Source organism: Micropterus salmoides, unplaced genomic scaffold, assembly GCF_014851395.1.
Source record: "Micropterus salmoides isolate LMB-PRFRI ecotype aquatic unplaced genomic scaffold, ASM1485139v1 Ms_hic_scaffold_293, whole genome shotgun sequence".
NCBI lineage: Eukaryota > Metazoa > Chordata > Actinopteri > Centrarchiformes > Centrarchidae > Micropterus > Micropterus salmoides.
Window position 1 is genome coordinate 25,031 of NW_024042184.1, and position 6,805 is coordinate 31,835.

Below are 6,805 nucleotides of genomic sequence, written 5' to 3' on the forward strand. Positions count from 1 at the left end.
ACTGAAAGAAAGTACCCTGTCCTTCAGTGACCTGACGAGTTGGCCCTTCTGTGTTGAGCCATGCATTTGTGTAAAGGTTGTTTAGTTTTCCCACCAAGCTGGAAGTACCTCCTCTGGGTGTTTATGCTCCTTCTCTTGTGCTTGGGCATTTATTGGTGTGTTCTCAGCTCAGTGGCGCAGCGTCCTGATAACTTCTATCTTTTGCTCCAGAGGGTGATGAGAGTCAAAAAGTGAGCATCGGCCTGTGTGTGGGTTTCCCCTAAACTCCACGTGGAGGCTCTGTCCTCTTTATAATGTTTACAGCAGTCCTCTTGTTGCTGACATGCTCTCATGTGACCTCGACGTTACTGTCCACTGAGCTGATGTGTTCTGTAAAGGCTTGATTTTGACCCTTGAGTTGTCCAGTCGCTGTTCATCTGACAGAGTTCCAGTTCAGTGCTCTGCTTTCTACTTCTACTACGGCTGTCGGCGCACTAACAAACCAAGCTGTATCCATCACGTCCAGTTTTATTGACTTGATTTAACCTTCCTTGATAACTGTGGCCTAGATGACTGAGGCCCCTCCACACTACTCCATTTTAGTTTAAAAACGGCATTTTAAAAACGAATTATTCTCCTCTACATTCAAACGACTGAAACAACATCTAGTGGCCGTTCACGTGCACTGGCCATGCACGTGCTGTGTAAACAGGAAGAAGATGGTCTGTTCCATAGTTACAGAAGATTTGGTGAAAGAATAAAGAGATACAGACGAAGAACCAGATTTTATTTTGCATGGATCAATAACGAGCTGGGACTGTTACTGAATGTAACACCGGAGTAAACGGCGACATGCAGAGTACAAGTGTAGGCTGTAAGTGTTATTTACACGGTAGCCTATAAAATATTTAAATAAAAATACCAAATCAAAAACCCTGTCAGTAGCATCGTGTTTCTGCTTTGCATGACTTATAAGACCCAATCAGAGAGCTGATCGTGAGCGTCTGAGTCATCCTTTCTAAAGTCCTCCGTTTTTGCCCGTCCGCACTACAACGCTACCCGGAGTTTCAAAACAAAAAACGGGGTCGCAGCGTTTTCAAACTTCTCCGTTTTAGGTGTTCGTTTTTGCCGTTTTAGTCTGGACGGGAGGTGCAAACATAGCAAAAGGTCTCTGTCTTAAAACCAAAACGCCGCAGTGTGGATGGGGCCTGAGAATCTTCTCAGATGGAGCTCTAGGAGCTCAAGTTGTCAGTAGATATGCTCACTGTTGGTGTGAGTCTACACGTGGGATTTATTAACTACTATTCTAAAAATCTAGACTATCACCAGACTTATTCTTTTACATGAAATTTACTGACACAGTAACTAATCTGAGTAAAATCATGTAAAAGACTTGAGGTTGTGTCTCCTGTCCGGTTTACAGGTTTGCTGCGCAGCCTGAAGACTTAATCAATCAAATCTTTCAGACTGAAAGACAAAAGTAAATAATCTTAAGAGGGAAAATTAGGTAGAAAAGCAAGAAACACTCATCATTGAACATATTTGATCAGTCTCAGATCAGGATTCACTTCACCTGAACAAACAAGTGCTGGTCAGTGTGGGTTGTGCAATCTTTGCCTCATGGCACGCTCTGCACTGAAACATCCCAGCGCGGTGACATAATCTCCGTCAGCATTACAAGCGATTACACGCCTACAACCAGCCGCCTGTTCTTGTGCATAAACATTCCTGATCAGAGGTGAATGAAGCTCGGCGGCAGAGAACAGAACGAGCAGCCGCAGGGCGAGAGAGGAGTCTCTGCTCTCTACATTTCTCACTATTTTCAAAATCTTTACAAACCAAATAATCGATCGATTCTAAGACATAAATAATCAGCAGATTGATCCAGAATAAAAAGAATCATCAGCTGCAGTCTGAAACTAAAGAGTTCAGAATGAGCTGCAGCTCACAGCAGCAACATCCTGCTGCACATTAATGAGGAGGAAGAAGAATCTGTGATAGTACAACAGGGACATTTTACTGCTTTAATACTTTGAGGACGTTTTCCTGCCTATACTCACATACTTTTAACTTTCTGGTTGTAAATGTGTATAATTATTTGCTGCATGTGCCATAACTGTATATATTGTTTTCTCTTGTTTCTCTAGCATGCAGTCAGCTCATCAACGCAGTGCTGCATCATCACATTAGGACAGTTGTGATGTTGTCAGAGCTGTTGAGAAGCTGACAGCAGAGGTACATCAGAAGGGCGTGCAGGTTTGAGTCTGAGCTGAGGGTGGATGATGATGATGATGATGATGATGAGGTGGATTCTCTTCTGCTGTCATTAATCTGCAGCTGAAACGTGTCCTGCATTAACTGGAGGTGTGAAACTGCAGCAGGACGAGACGGAGAGGAAAATAAAGCAACATCAGACTCAACGGACGGTTTCAGGAAGCGTCTGTCTCACATGTTGTTGTGTTCAAAGACTTTGTGGACAAGAACGTTGGAGCCAGAAACTGCAGCTTCATGTTCTTCATGTTCTGTTGTGAGAAAAGAAAACCAGTGGAAACTCAGACTGATAAATAATTGTACTAATTTTCAAATTATTATTAATTTGATTGTTTGATATTTTAATAATTGTTATGTTTTTAAATCTCTCCTTTGATACTGATTTATTTATTTTTGGTTTTTTTTATTAACTAATGAATTTTCTTTTAATATACACACGCACATTTACGATTTAATCTATTTATTTTATTTAAAATTTTAATATATTATTATAATAACACGTTACTGTGTCATTTACTTAGTTTGTTTTAATTAATTAAAAGTAAGTATATATATATATTTATATTTTATATATTTGTTTTTATTATTTTTTTGTATTAACACTTTAACAACTTTAGCTGTTTTATTTCCTTATTTAATGAAGTGTATGAAATTAACTGTGCTTATGTAATTTACATGTAGCTTTGGCAATATCGTTGCTATACATTCATGCCAATAAGGTTTATTTGAATTTGAAAAGAAATCAGTGCTGAATGTCTTCGTGTCAGCTGTGGGATTTTAAAATGGAACGTCACATTCGAATCATGAACATGAAAGTTAACCACATTCTCCTGCAGGTGGACTTGAACCCAGATCCTTCAGGAAACCAGGACCACAAACCATTAGTCCACAGCAAACAAAGGGACAATGCTCATCAACATATTTACACCACTCAGAAGTCCAGAAAATCCGTCTGCAGTGATTAAATTCAGCGCCCCATATGTCAGGTATTTATAGGAGAGGAGCCACACCATCTTTTCTCAAGTCTGGACTTGAACCCAGACCTCCTGGGTGCTAATCACCAGGTCTGACTATTGGACCATTTAGAACAACAGAACAGTTTGGAGTTGCTTTATTATATAAATGATGAGATGAGCAGCTCAACAACCAAAAGATTAGATGCTCAAAAGCCAGGAAGTCCATCCATCTGGTGGAGGTGAATCTTCTGCAGGTTCTTCTCTCAGTCTGATCTTCTTCCTCTCTGGTTGTTTGTGTTCAACAGTACTGAAGATGACCCGGAGGAGAAGGACGCAGACCGGCGACCTGCAGACGTGGGATCAAACCTCGGCTCAGACCATCTGAGGTACGTGATAAATAAAGTCTGTGTTTGTGTGTCTACACTCAAAAAAGCAAAAATACTTCAAACAAAACTCCAAAATCAACAAAAAAACATTCAAACCGACCTTGTTGTGTGAATTTCCACCATTGTCCGCTTGCAACACCGCCAAGCAAGTCCAGCTAGCGGGCTCGATGATAGCCTGCTAGCTCTCTATTAAAGAACAAAAGAAATAAATAATGAATGTGCAAGAGATTTCACAGACATGGCGGAATAGCAGTAACTCAAAGTTTTGTTTCCACCACTCACATCTACTGTAATGACTAACATCACATTCTCCAACATCCTCGTGTTTCAAACTTCAATGTCACAGATAAAAAGACCAAAGATCCATCACGGCACAGCAGGGCGGCACTTCACAACTGTGATTTAAAGCTTCCAAACTTTATTCCTTAAATCCAACATGCTAAATAAATCAATTTAAAAAAACAGTGACAGCATAAAGCAGCAGCAATAAAAAGACTGTGTAGAAGCAAAAAAAAACTTCTACAAATTTAAATCTAAAAATCTACACAACAAGAAAGAGTTAAATAACAACCGGCTATAAATGCTGCAGGACTTTCCCTTTAACAGAGTCTTTCCTCTGTCTGTGCCCTCCAGTGGAATAAAAAGCACATTGTCTGAGGTTTCACCTTTATTATCTGTTCACCAGAGAGGTAGCAAACTGTCAATGCCTTTGAACGCATGTATGTGCTATATATGTTGGATAAATGTTGTATGGATTCTCTTCACTTGCATGACACAATGTGAGTGTATGTTACACACTGGAATGTGTCTGGAGAAGAAAGATTCACACAGTATTTAGCACACTGGTAAATCCTTATTTTGGCCAGATGGTGACATGAGGACATTTCTGATGTGAGTTTGTAGTCAGAGCTGCTGAGAAGCTGACAGCAGTGTTAGAACCAGGTTAGAACAGAAGGGCGTGCAGCTTTAACTCTGGGCTGAGGGTGAATGATGAAGAGGATAACTAGGCTGCAAATAAAACATAAAATGCCAAAAAAACAAATGAAATTAACAACAATAAATCCATCTACAGTATATCAGTAATCTGGATTCAAAACCTTTAATAAAGACACAGTATAGGCCTTCAGTTAAATCCTGCCACCTGCTGGTAGAAAGGGGAAACAGCTTTAAATGTTTATTTAATATTAAAAATATAGCGCTGACAGCAACAACTCTGCACACACAATCATTTCTTAGGTTAACCTATATTAACCTACCAACTGTACTGCACCAAACAATGCGCTTAAAACAACGTGACTCTTGCTGTTTACATGAATAAAAGCACAATATTATAGTGCATGCAATCAACTGCTGTTGCCGACGTATTTTTCTCTCGGGTCCAGGTGTATTTATTTATTTATTTTCATCTATCATCACCCTGGTATAACGTTGGTGCTGCATAATGCTACAGATCCAGCCCTTCTAAAAGCTTGGCTTTTATTTTAATATGTGTACTCTGACTTCCGGGTCACCTGACTCACCGGTCTCTCTTTTCTTAACGTCTATCTTAAAACGGAAAATGAAAATAGGAATTTCACAAAACCAAAATGACCAAAGTACGTTTTGACCTTTTGTGTTTTTTGGTATAATTAACAAAAGGCAGAAACGGGTCGTTTTTCCGTTTTTTCAATTTTGGGCCCGAAACGAAAATAAACAACATTCAGTTTGATTTTTCCTTGTTTTGTTTTTTAATCAAAACCAAATTCAGCGCAATGTCTCGTTTTCCTTTCTTACTGATAAAACAAATGTATTACTCAATATTCATATATCATTGGTGGGTGGGACTTCATCAACCCGCTGCTTCTGATTGGACAGTGCGCTCCATCACTTATCTTTGTACTTAAGGCTACTTTTCAAAATTAAGGTTCTCCCAAAGAATTTCCATTCCTGCTGTGGCTCTCCCTCTTTCCCTTAAGACGATGCAATGTCTCCACAAAAATATACACTTAGATGACGGTTTATTAGTGAAAACTAATTAAATAATGCAATAAATCCACCTTCATGATTAAGAGATTAACAGTTTATTAGAGGTGGTGATTCAGCTGTATGATCAGTTTGGAGCATGTAGTTTGTGGGGCTGTTAAACTGTAATGAATTAAACAAAGGTGTTATTTATTTTAGCATCGCATATTAAGGCTTATTTTAGTAAATACTGTGGACAGTAAAGTGTTCTCAATATTGTAAAGATCGATGGCATCGAACAACAGCAAGAGGATTTACAGAAAATGAGCAGCAGGTGTCGCCCTGCAGCTGCCTCAGCTGTGATCACCTGGAGCCACTTAAGAAAACAGCTCCACTGAGTTCATCATAGTTTTATATCTACTCAAGACTGCCGACATTTGAACAAATTTCTGAGTGTAAAGAGTAAAAAATAAATAAGGGGGCTTTGCACTTTTGTAGCCATAGATCATCATTTAGCACAAGTAGCCTCTACACATCAATACCGGGAGATGCAACCTAATTGTAGCCTATTAGCCTACGTTGTGATTTGTGTTTATTAACTTGTACCTTGGCTGAATCCGTAAGAACCCGTTGTTAGGTCCCCAGCTTGTCTAGGGGTGTGGGACGAACAAAAACACAAGGAGGACTCAAACATGCGTCAAGTAATATATTTATTCTAAATCAAAACAAAAAGGCTTTTAATCAACAAACACGATCTCTGCCCACACAAGACGATGCAAATTATATAAAGTAACTAAACAACATAGGATGCGACACAATAGGCCACACAGACTCCGCGGCTCCCTCCGCGCTGGGGAAGCGCACACGGAGGCTGCCCGTCGCTACCACACCGGCTTCCACGGAGTCACCGACCTCAGGCGCGAGGAGAAGTTGCCAGCGGCACCCCGCCGGTCCTACAAGTCACGAAGTATATCACACAGTAAATCGCACAATAACCAACAGTAAGTCTCACAGATTACTGCGAGCCCAAGGAAGGTGAGTGAGAAGTGAGACGTCACGTCGAGAGCGCTCCACTGGCTCTGCTCACAGCTGGGGCCACTGATCAGCTCCACCCCACGTCCCACTCAGCGGGTACAGGTACACACCTGCAAGAGAGAGACAGACACCCCACAGCAACGCAAACACAGACCACGGGTCGTACACCCGTTTACTGAGATGTGTCTGAGCTGATGATAAATGATCTGCGCCTTGATTTGGAACCAGGTGCGATCA